Raw genomic sequence first — 12,550 nt, forward strand, 5'->3', positions numbered from 1 at the left:
ATTAATTCACTTCTTATTTCACTGGCAACAACAAGGTTCATCGGAGTTCTCCAGCCGCTCCTTCTACAGAACTGAGCTCTCTTGGCCTGCCTGCCTTCCATCGCCTTCCAGGGCATGGCTCTCTGTTCTGGAAGCCCCACCCACCTGCACATGGGGACTTCACTGCCATGGTTATGCCTTCTGGTCTAAATGACCCCCGCCTGCCCCTTCCACCGGACTTCCTACTGGCATATAATGTTGCAGCATTTCCCATCTTAAAAACAAGAAGGGGAAAATAGTGACAGTAGCGGCCCTATGTCCTCTGCCAACTCGTGTCCCATTTTCACTCACCTGTGGGGAGAAACTCCCAAAAGCTCTGCCTCGGCTTGACTCTCTTCCCTTCCGTTCTCTTCAGAGCGGCTTTGTCTCCAGCATTCCAGGGAAACTGGCTTCGCATTGTCCACTTCAATTGTTGGTTCTCCGTCCTTATCTTTCCAAATGCCAGCACTGGACACAAATGGTCACTCTTTCTTAAAACATTTTGTCTCTTTTCACTCGGCCTCCAGGGTACAAAGTGCACTTGCTTGCGCATCCCCGCCGACCTCACATGTTGTTCCAGCTCATTCTGTTTTGCTGAATGTTCCCCTTCTTCCTGTCCTCTGAGGCTGGAGTGTCCCAGGCGGAGGCTTCTGAAGGACACTGATGAATGTTCCCCGCAGAATCTCAGCCTGTCTGGTGGCTTTGAACTCCTTGTGTACTTGGATGGCTCCCAAATGTGTACGAGCAACCCAGCCCACACCTCAGCTCGCCTAGCCCTCCGCCCTCCTGCCCTTTGCCTGTCCGATGGCCATCTCAAATGAAATACCTTAGCCCCTAGTCTTTATACTCCCCGCCCCCCATGACGTGGCCGCCAGCCTGTTCTTTCCTTGTCTTTCTCTTTGCAGTGAAGCACAATTCCATCGAGTCATCCTTGGTTCCTTTGGTTCTCTTACACTCCCAAACAAATCTGTCTGCAAATCCCATCAGTGTGACCTTCAAGATACATTAAGTGGCTTGCTGCTCGGCTGATCTTTACCTCGTAGAGACCATCATCAATCACTTCTGCCAGAACTGTTGTAATGACTTCCCAACCAATCTTCCTGTTTCTACCCGTGTCCATATGTGTATTTTCTTTTCTTTTTTTTTTTTTTAAGATTTTATTTATTTATTTGACAGAGAGATCACAAGTAGGCAGAGAGAGAGAGAGAGGGAAGCAGGCTCCCTGCTGAGCAGAGAGCCCGATGCGGGACTTGATCCCAAGACCCCGAGACCATGACCTAAGCTGAAGACAGAGGCTTAACCCACTGAGCCACCCAGGTGCCCCATGTGTGTATTTTCAGCAAAGCCGTTAAAGAGATTCAGCAAATCAGTCTCTCCTCTGCTAAACGTCCTTCAGTGGATGCCCAAATTAGAGTAAAACCCAAAATCTTTACAGTGGCCTAAAAGGCTGCATTTCATCAGGCTCTGCGTGTTGACTTCTCCTAGCACTCTCCTTCAGTTCATTCTATTCCAGCCGTGTCAGATTGGCCACCTTGCTATGCCCTGGACATATCTATCACTTCAACCACAGAGCCTTTGCACTTACTTTTCCCTCTGGCCTGCAGTGTTCTACTCTCAAATTTCCATTTCATTTTCTCCCTCCATCACTCCACAAATATCTATTTTATGTTGTAGAATGCCCTGTGTTCCTCTACTAAAATTCTTACCCGGGCGCCTGGGTGGCTCAGTGGGTTAAGCCTCTGCCTTCCGCTCAGGTCATGATCTCAGGGTCCTGGGATCGAGGCCCGCATCGGGCTCTCTGCTCAGCGGAGAGCCTGCTTTCTCCTCTCTCTCTCTCTATGCCTGCCTCTCTGCATACTTGTGATCTCTGTCTCTGTTTCAAATAAATAAAATCTTTAAAAAATAAATAAATAAATAAAATTCTTACCCAACTCCATCCAGGTTAGAAGAAAGACCATAATCTATGACATTCTAACTAAAGAATGATTATCTATCCCAGTGGAGCCTCCAAAAGAATAAAAATATTTAAAAAATAAAATAAAAAATAAAATAAGAATGATTATCTGACCTTAGCCTTCTCGCCAGAATTTTAATATCATTAGTCCTGCTAATGTGATATTAATCCAAACAAAACTTGAGTTTCTGGAAATTTGAGATTGCATGCAAACACAATTCAAAAAGAACACCAATGAAAGGAAAAAGTGTTCCAATGATGCGTTATCTCCCCCTTTCCCTTTAATTTTTCTTTAGATCATATAGTTACTTGACTGTCTTCTCCCACTAAAATGTAAGCTCCTTGGGAACGGGGACCATGTCTTGCTCACAGCTATATTTTCAGTGCCTAGGACAGTGCAAATACACTATCTGTCCTTAGTAAATACGTTTTTGCATGAATGTCATAAAATTTTGCTAACCTAGCCCAGCATCTTTGGTCTTTAACCATATTATACCTTTTCAATAGGCCTGTTTTCTTGGAATGAAGATGATGAATGGAACCAGTATTTGTCCATACTACTGACTGAGCAATGGATCTGGCAGGGATCTACTTCTCAGGGCACTAAGGGAACAGCGAGGTTGCGTCTTTTCTCTAAAATTAAAAACTGATGCATTTAGTTCATGTTTGGGGAGAAAACATGTTTGGAAGGAAAACACAAGAACGCTTTTGGTTCCAAAGCAAGACATAAAATACCAGGTTGAGTAGAGGAAATGTGAAATTAATTTTAATAATGCCTAATTCTTTTTTAAAAAATAGTTTATTTATTTATTTGACACAGAGAGATCACAAGGAGGCAGAGAGGCAGGCAGAGAGAGAGAGAGGAAGCAGGCTCCCTGCCGAGCAGAGAGCCTGATGCGGGACTCGATCCCAGGATCCTGAGATCATGACCTGAGCCGAAGGCAGAGGCTTAACCCACTGAGCCACCCAGGTGCCCAATAATGCTTAGTTCTTTAAGGAATAGTACATAGCACAAGCCTGTTAATAAAGGCATTACATGGACAGTCACTATCACAAAATACCAACTGTGCACTGGGCAGTTGGGTCTGAATAAAGGAAGACAGGGCTCACTGAATTTTACTTGAACCTACTATGACTGCAAAAACAAATTTGTCAGATTCTGTAACAATCAAGCCATACACATAGGGCTTGCTGGGAAGCCCTGGGAAAGATGAAGGGTCAACTTATTACCCTTGATTTCCTGTGTCAAAATGTAGAAAACCATCCTCTGCTATCCAGACATCAAAACTGTATTACTTACATCAGGGAGGACCTTTCCCAGATTTTGTCTTTGTCAGTATACAAATGCTCTCTTTCAGGGTGTTGTTCTCTGCCTAAACAAGTCGAAGACAAAACAGCAAATGTACAAGGTCATAGATAGATTAGAAAAATAATGTTCAAGATGCTACATCCCAGGAAAATACTGATTGGCCAGTCTTGTATGATTTGGGGAAAGAACGGTATAGAAATAGCAAATATTTGGCCAGAGTGGAGGAGTTGGGGACCCACGCCAGACATAGCTAAGTTTTTCCTGGCATTCTTTACTGCTGACCTCTGGTGACCTCAAAAAGTCTTCTCAATACACACCTTTAAGGAGCTACCATCAGTCGATTGACTTTAGCTCTGAAGATCAAACCTATTTGCTTTTGCAGTTCTAATGGACCTTTAGACATTCTTTACAGCAGGCATTCTGCTTTCTGATCGCAGTTCTATACAGATCATTTTGCAAAAGATCCAAACAAGTTATTTCAGCAACTCATTCCAGACTGGGTTAAACAGGATCCATAAAGAGAATGTACCTTTCTGTTTGCTGGATTCCCAAACTGGGGTTTTTCAAATTCTTTCTTAGTTTGTAGTAGAGGACCTCGGAATTTTCGGGCTACATTGAGTTGGGAAAGCAGGGACAAGTGCTTCTAGATTAGGTCCTGTGCTAAACATATAACAGGCTCATCATCAATAAATTATAAAGGGAGGGCTGTGCATGGCTTCCCCAAAGTCATTATCTGCCCTCCTAGTTGGGGCTCCAAAGACATACTGGTGGTGAGGCATTCTAAAGAAGTTGGCAGCGTTCCTACTTGCTTTTCAAACACTCCACATTGTCCTTGACCTTTGTGGTGCTCGACAGTGTCTCCCTTTCTTGCCATTGTCTGATTTTGCCTTCATGGAAATCACATTCCATTTGCTTTCACGTCTAGGACCCTTTTCTTGTCTGAATTAGTCCTTCTCTGTCTCCTTAACTGGGAATGTCACCTGATGCTGAGCCACGGCCATCTGTTTCTCTCCACCTTCCCTGCTCAGTCCTTACAGCTTCACCCGTCACCGAGCAGATCTACATCACCAGCCCTTAGCCTGATAAACCAAGCCTTCTCAGTCCCATTGAACTAGTTGATCCTCTCGGATGGCGCAGTACCAGCTCACAGCTACCCATCTTTGCTCTGACTGGCCCAGGTCCCTCCCAATTTCCATGTCAGCTAAACTCTCCCTGTGTCACTTCCATCCACTTACCCTCCACTACAGATGTCTTGCTGCCAGGGCCATGGGAGGTAAAAAAAAAAACAAAAAAACAAAAACCACAAACTTCTAACCTTAAAGTCCCAGAAAGCCAATGGATTCTTTGCTCAAAGAAGGGGAGAAGCTGTGAACCGTGGAGAAGGCAATCTTTCAACAAGCATTCAAACAGAGATGCATGTCTCTGTGCTGGTCACCCTGCCCTAGACAAATGTATGTTATATAGCACGTTGTATTATTACATATTAGATATTACAATTTATACATTATATATTATTTTCCTTCTTTTTAAAGTGTTGGTCCCACTTTTCTCTTTGAATATTCTTCTTACATGACCTAATGTTTCAATAAATTTGAGATTCATTTGAATTAAGACCATATGATCAGCATGACCTAATATTCTAACCTAGATAGGTATGGAAAGAAGGGTTTTGATTGGTCCAGCGGAACTTAGGACCATCTGAGCACACTTTGTACAGATCTTTTGGGATTGCTCTGGAATCATGGCAAAGCCTTAGAACAGCTTGGAGGGAAAGATAGAGTGAGAAATGGTTGAAAAATAGGTGGGAACTTGCTGGAGGCTCTTGTCAATCCCACCTGCCACCAAGAACGTGCATTCCCATGTCCCCTCTGCCACTGGTTAAGGGTCTGCCCTTGTGGGACAGCTGGAACTGGGGAATGTAATGAGTATAATCCATGTAGCAAGATCACTTGGCTATAAAGTCATGCTCTCCACCAGCTTGTTAATAATAAGGCTGGCATTTCACCTGCTCCTTATTTCTCTGTTAGTTCACGCGTGTGGGGGAAAACAAGGGAAGGTGCTATTTATTCACCTCCTAAACCTTCCACATTTAGTTAGCAATTAGTCCTCAATAAATAGTTGTTGAGTGATTAAGGAACTTTGCCATTTATAAATTCTTTCCACCCTACTTCGTTTGTCTTGGTCCAGCATAAGACCCTGTTGAATTTCAATCTGAAAAGTCACATGAGAAGCTCTGGGCCTGGGTTAGTATCTCTGGTAAGAGAGAAAAAGCCCATTGGTTTGTTTGCCAGATTTCTTGCACATATCTTGTCCCAGGGTCAGGTGAGGTAATATTAGGATAGCTCTTTTCTTGAGGAAAATATTGCTTTGTCCTCATCGGTTAGTGTATTTGACCTTATCTGGCTGGGAGTGACCCCGGGATGACTCCCATCCTTTCAGCTAGCACCTTTGAGAATGCAATTTCATTTTGGACAAGACATTCATAATCTTCTCATCTCCCCCAAGGAGAAACTAATAAACACCCAGAGACTTTGTATGGGGCAGTTATTGAAATGTTTCCTTTTTCTCTTTCAGCTCATTTTCCAGTTGTCTTTTTCTTTAGTTTTCCTATCCCTTGGAGTCCAAAAAGCTGACATGATCCAAGGATAAAGGAGATTGACTGAAAGAGGCCCATCTACTCCCAAGGGCCTGTCTACACGGCCTGGAATTTCCAGAACCAGGCTGATAGCAAGCCACAGGTATGGATATCGTAAGTTAACTTACAATAACCCACCACCCACCCAGGAATAGGAAGGATGACTCCAACACCTTTATCTCAAAAATGCTGTTGATACTTGCCAAGCCCACACTCAAAGACCCTCAAAGTAAAGGGCTGACTTGATGGGAGTTCACAATTAGTGGGAGATTCCTCAGCTTGTAATTTCCCATCTCACTCCTACCCTAGTTTTCTTCCTAAATTTGGAGGAAGCCACTTGTTGCTTCCTTCCAGTAACAGATGACCGATCTGTTTCTCCGATTCCCTGTTCCCAAGGGACTTAAAATTCTCAAGATGGAATTTGGGGTCCACACATGGTCTTCACAGAAGTAATGACAGGAAGACTCACTGCCCAGGGGTCATCGAATCTGTCAATTTGAAAGAGTTTGGAATGTTTCCCCACCTAAGAAAGAGGATCACCATAAGAAAAGGATATTTACATGGTGCCCAAGCATCACCACCCACATTGTTAACTGCCTTCAGAGGGAAACATACCAGGTCAGTGGAAAGCTCTGGCCGTCAGTACCTTTTATTTATTTATAGAAGATTTTATTTATTTATTTATCTGACAGACAGAGGTCACAAATAGTCAGAGAGGCCAGCAGAGAGAGAGGGGGAAGCAGGCTCCCTGCTGAGCAGAGAGTGTGTGATGTGGGGCTCGATCCCAAGACCCCGTGATCATGACCTGAGCCAAAGGCAGAGGCTTAACCCACTGAGCCAGCCAGGAGCCCCTGGCTATCAGTACCTTAATCAAACCCATTACTACTAGTGAGACAGTTCACTGTTCCACGCCTTCTGGTATGATGTAGTCTGAAATACCCAACATCAACTATGAATATTTTTGTCAAATGTTAAATCTAAATCAAATCAAATGTCTCCAGAGCTAACATCTAGAGGGAACAGAACAAGTTAAATTACAACATAAGGAAACAATCAGAAAAATCCAGAATGTGAGAAAACTGGCACAGACAGTCCAAAAAGCCAGAGTTTTAGGGGGAATAAGGGTGGGGGGGAGTTGAGCACACGGGGGTAGTAGTTCTCGGAGAAAAAAGACACGTACTCAGATGCAACCTGTGAACCTTGAAGGGGTCTTGGCTTGAACAAAAACAGCTATAAAAAACATCTTGGAAACAAATGGGGAAATTTGACCCTAATTGAATATTAGATGACATAATGAAATTATCATTAATTTCCTTAGATGTGATAATGACATTTTGATTCCATAGAGAATATCAGATGATCCCCACCAGCCAGGTCAAGGCCTTCCTCTTTCCATTTAGGGGAAGGCATCTGTTTTTGGACACCTAGCATCCTTGTTGCCTGAGTCCAGGCAGCTCATCAGTGTGATTCTCTATGGGGTGCCCGGATGCTGACCCAGAGCCTATCTAGAAACTGGGAATCCTTTGCAATGGCACGAGACTGGAAAAGCCCTGTGGTCAAGGAACGTGCTTAATGAGGAACCCAAGGGCGCCTGGGTGTCTCAGTGGGTTAAGCCGCTGCCTTCGGCTCAGGTCATGATCTCGGGGTCCTGGGATTGAGTCCCGCATCGGGTTCTCTGCTCAGCGGGGAGCCTGCTTCCCTCTCTCTCTCTGCCTGCTTCTCTGCCTGCTTGTGATCTCTGCCCATCAGATAAATAAATAAATAAAATCTTAAAAAAAAAAAAAATGAGGAACCCAAGCTGGTACCCTGCTGGAGAACAGGGCCGCCCTATTCCTCAGCAGAGCTAACTGCAACAGCGTAGAGGGGCCCTCCCAATAGGCAGATGAGTTTCTGCTCTGGTGTCAGTGACACCCCACCTCAAAAGAGGAAGGCGATAAGGAGAACTGTGCAGAAGGCTTGTGATTTGTGTTTCCGTCCTTGGGATCTGCTGCAAATAGGTTGCAACCCCTAGAGACTGAAGATAACTGGGGAAAGCAGGTTCTCAGTAACAGGACAGAGCTAATGAATCTACTGTGTTCTGCCTACAGCTTAATTCTTTTTACAGGATGCCCTCCTAAAATGCTTCCTGTGGTGGAAATTAATAGACTATTGGCATGGCACCTAATGGAGCAAAGAGGTGAGGGAGATTCCAGCAAAGCAACCTGACTTCAGCACGTGGTCAGAGTCATGAGCCCAGTTCCTCTGTAGTCACCTCTGGCTTTGCTCCCATCCCATTTCTTGGGTTGTGGCTGCTAGTTTTCACTCTCTCGGCCCAATTCCAGTTAAAAAAATGGGTTGGCCATTCTAAGTGCAGCCCCAGGCGAGTGACGTTGACAGCTTGTGGTTTCTTCCCTCCATCCTTTTCTTTTATTTCTTCCAGATTTTTTGGTGTGTGAATTGAACGTGTTTCTGGATAGGGCTTCCGGGTGGCACATTTGCTAGAAGAAAGTAGTGCAGGGGGCACCAGACTTTACATGTCGTCTCTTAGGGTCTCCAGCTGGGCTTGAGAATTAAATCAATGCAAGACAGATCAACAAGAGAAAAACACAGATTTCACATGGGCATGGGAACCCCCATAGGAAAACAAAGACCCAAAAAAGTAGTTGGAATCACATGCTTTTATACCACGTTGGACAAAGAGTAGTAAAGGTGGTACATTTTGGGATGGTGTCACTTGCCACCCTTCAGGGGTACATCGTTCAGTTAAATAAACTCTCGCCATGTGAGTCTTCTGTGATTGCCTCATATGGGTACTGAGGGAGCAGGCAGAGGGGCCACGGAGAAAAATGCCTTTTCAGAGCTTATCACCCAACAGGGGACACACACACATCTGTGGAGAAGGAGTCAGGTACACCCTCATCTTCCCACCACCCAGACCACCCAAATGACCGTGCCTCCGGCCACACTCTCTGTCCAGCTGTTTGTATGTGTTGTAAGCCAACCTCTCCTCTTGTGTACAGTCCCATCTCTTGCCTTGTTAACGACTGGCTTCAAGTGCCCCTTTCTCATGCCTGGCTCACCACTCCATCTGTGCCACAGCATTTTTCTCTAAGCGCACACCCCTTCATAAGTAACGGGACCCCTACCCTCCATGAGTCAGGCCTCTCTTCTCGGCCCCCTCCAGCTCTGGTCCCATTTCTGAGCTGCTTTCTCCCAGCCACGCCCTTCGGAAGACATGTGCTGCGGCAGCCTCCACTTCCTCTCTACTTCCTCATCTCACTTTGGACCAGCTTCCATCCTCCCGACCCCACAGGGACTACTTTTGCCACTGTTTCTGGTGAGCTCCAGGTTGCCGACTTCAGTGGTAGTATCTTTGTATTGATCTTATTTGATTTCCCAGCTGGATTCAGTTCAGGTCACCACCCCCCTCCATCTTGAAACAATTTCCTCTCATAGTTGTTCATACGAGGCTGGTTTTCCCTCTACCTTCGGGGATGTTACCTTTCATTCTTTCTGTTTGTTCTCCCTTCTCCATATGACCTTCCAGTGCCCTGGGCCCTCTTCGGATGCCTCACTCTATACACTTTTCTGGGCAACCCCCTCCAATCCCATGGCATTCGGCATCTCTACATGTTGATGCCTCCCAAATCTTCATCTCTAGCCCCAATGCCTGGAATTCCAAATTTGTATAACCCACTGATTCATCGATTTATTGATTCTACTAAGATTTATTGATCGTCCATCTCTGCCAGCTTCTCTTCTAGGTGAAGAGACAATTAGCAACACACATAAGCAAATTAAGTGGTACCTCAGAAGCTGGAAAGCCCTTGGAGAAAAACAAAGCAGGGGAGAGGGATCATGAGTGTCAAGATGAAGGAGCTGGTGTTGCAGTTTTAAGGAGGACAGTTAGGGATGTCCTACTGAGAAGGCAACATCTGGGCAAAGACTTGAAGGAGCGGAGGAGTGAGCCATGTGGGTGTCCAGGGAAAATAACACTTGAGGCAGAAGGTACAGCAAGGGTCAGCAGCTGGGGCAGGAGTGGGACTTTGTGGAGTTCAAGAACCATCAAGGAGGTTAGTACAGCTGAAGCAAAGCAAAGGAGGCGAGGGCAGTAGGACAGAAGGTCAGAGAAGAAATGGAGGGGATGGAGTGGGAACAGATCCCATGGAGCTCGGTTGGCTGTAGTAAGGATCTTGGGCGGGGGGGGGGGCGGTTGTACTGACCGAATGAAAATCTAGTGGCAGTTTTGGGCAAAAGACTAACATATTTTGGTTAATTTTTTAAAAGATCCTTTTGTTTGATTTGTTGAGAACAGACTCTAAGGGAGTGAGGGAGAAGAACTGGAAGGCTATGTTAGCTCTGTTGGTAGTGAATGGTGTCCTGCACCCGAGCGGCAGCAGTGAAGGTGGTAAAAAGCTTCGGATGATGGATGTATTTTGAAAACTGAGCCAATAGGATTTGCTGACAGACTGGATATGAAATGTGAGAGAAAGAGAAGAGTGAAGGATGATGCCAGTGTCTTTGGCCTGAGCTGTTGGAAGGATGAAGTTGCTATCGATTAGGATGGAGAAGACAGTGGGTTGAACACGTTTTCAGACGAAGTTGCCAGATTTGACAAATGAAAATGCAAGATGTCTAGCTAAATTTGATTTCAGCTAAACAACAGATTCTTCTTTAGTTGAAGTACATCCCATGCAAGACTGTTTATGCTTACCCTACAAAATTACTTGCTGTTCTTCTCACTTTATCTGGTAACCCTGGATTGGAGGGAATTTTGTGCTGTTAGAGGTGTGGACTAGGCAGCTGGATAAATGGACCTGGACTTCAGGGGCAGGTTCTGGCCTGGAGATTAAAATTTGGGAGCTGTCAGCATATAGGTTGCTGGAGGAATTCACTAAGGGAGTAAGCCTGGATGGAAAAAGATGGAGCTTGCAGCCCTCCAATGAGAAGAGACAGGGAAGAACCAGAGTGAGGGAGCGGGATGGAGATCAGCACATCTAGAAGGTGTCTAAGGTTTAAGATGGCCCAAGCACAGCTCTCGGCTTCTCCACCCCTCCCCCCTTCCCAAATTCTGTGTTCTTCCGTCTTCTATCCCAGTTCAGGGCAGAACTGTATCCACCTGGTCGCTGAGGCCAAATATCTAGGGGTTATCTTTAATTTCTCTTTCCTCCACTCTGCCTACGTTCAGTCCAACAGCAAGTTCTCCCTCCTTTGCTTCCAAGATGTCCTGAATCCATCCAGGTCTCTCCATCTCTACTAAGGCCACATCCCAGCATCCATCAAGGCTCCGCTCCGCTCCCGCAAGCCTCTTGCTTCCTGCCATCATTCTTCACACGGCAGCCCAGATGACTTCATATGTGTTATGCGTGTGTGTGTAAACCTGAGGCTTCAAATCTGGCATCTTGTTAGTGTCACCACCACGATATCTAAACTCATGATGACGTCTGGGCCCTGTTCCTTCTGATTTTCCCCTGTGACCCTCTCCGGCTCGCCCATTGGGATTCAGTCCCAGTGACTGGATTGTGCAGGGAGAGCAGGAGTGAGCCAAGTGTAATAGTCCCAGCAAAAAAATAGGACTTGGCCTGAAGCAGTGGGGTTGGGGTTGGGGGCGGGATTCGCAGACTCAACAGGGTTTGTCCTTGACTGCTGCCTTACTTTATTTCTTTGTGGATCTTGATTTTAAATCACAGACAGTTAAGAACTATCTGAAAGATACTGAATTTGGGGCGCTTGGGTGGCTCAGTGGGTTAAAGCCTCTGTCTTCAGCTTAGATCATGATCTCAGGGTCCTGGGATCGAGCCCTGCATCAGGCTCTCTGCTCAGCAGGGAGCCTGCTTCCCTTCCTCTCTCTCTGCCTGCCTCGCTGCCTACTTGTGATCTCTGTTTGCCAAAAAAATAAATAAGTTTGAAAGACACCGAAAGGCAGGGTTGTGAACTTCCGTCTCTCAGAAATAACTGGCTTTCTGTTGGTTGTTCTAAATCTGGGCAGTGGGTCATTGTTGTGAGCTGTTTGTCTTGTGTGTTCATTTGTTTGTGGTTGCAGAAACTCTAGGAGGAAAATATGGATGTTAGAGACAAAATTCAGAGAGAATGCAGCAAGCAGGCAGCAACCAACTGCCCCCCGCCCCCCGACGAGTTTCAAATCCTCTAAGTTGTCAGTGTGTAGCCTTCAAGACATCATCTCAGCAACAACTACGTGTTATTCTGATCACCAGGAAAAAGTAGCAAAAGTTTATTTTATTTTATTATTTTTTTAAACAAATGTTTATTTTAAGTACTTAAGAAAAGATTGCCACATTTGTCTAAAAACCTACACAAGAAACTGTCATACTGCTTGCCTCTAGGGAAGAGGACCAAAAGTCTGAAGGTCGGGAGTGGGAGATTTATTTTTACCGGACACTCTTTTATATATATTGACTCTCGTATGGTGTTTCCGTACTATCTACTCCTGTAGAACTAATTTTTGTGAAGTGACAGCTTAAAAGAGCCAGAAAAAAAATTAAACCTTATTTGTTCATGATTATGTAAATTTTGAACATTTGTTCCTGAAATAGGCAAATATTTTGCAGATTGTTGAATCTGTGCCAGGTCCTTGACGTTGTAGCACTGGGCTGGGCACCATCCAGCCTCAATGGATGGACACCATGGGAGCCCC

This window comes from Lontra canadensis, unplaced genomic scaffold (assembly GCF_010015895.1).
Source record: "Lontra canadensis isolate GAN:19392208 unplaced genomic scaffold, GSC_riverotter_1.0 scaffold39, whole genome shotgun sequence".
Lineage (NCBI taxonomy): Eukaryota > Metazoa > Chordata > Mammalia > Carnivora > Mustelidae > Lontra > Lontra canadensis.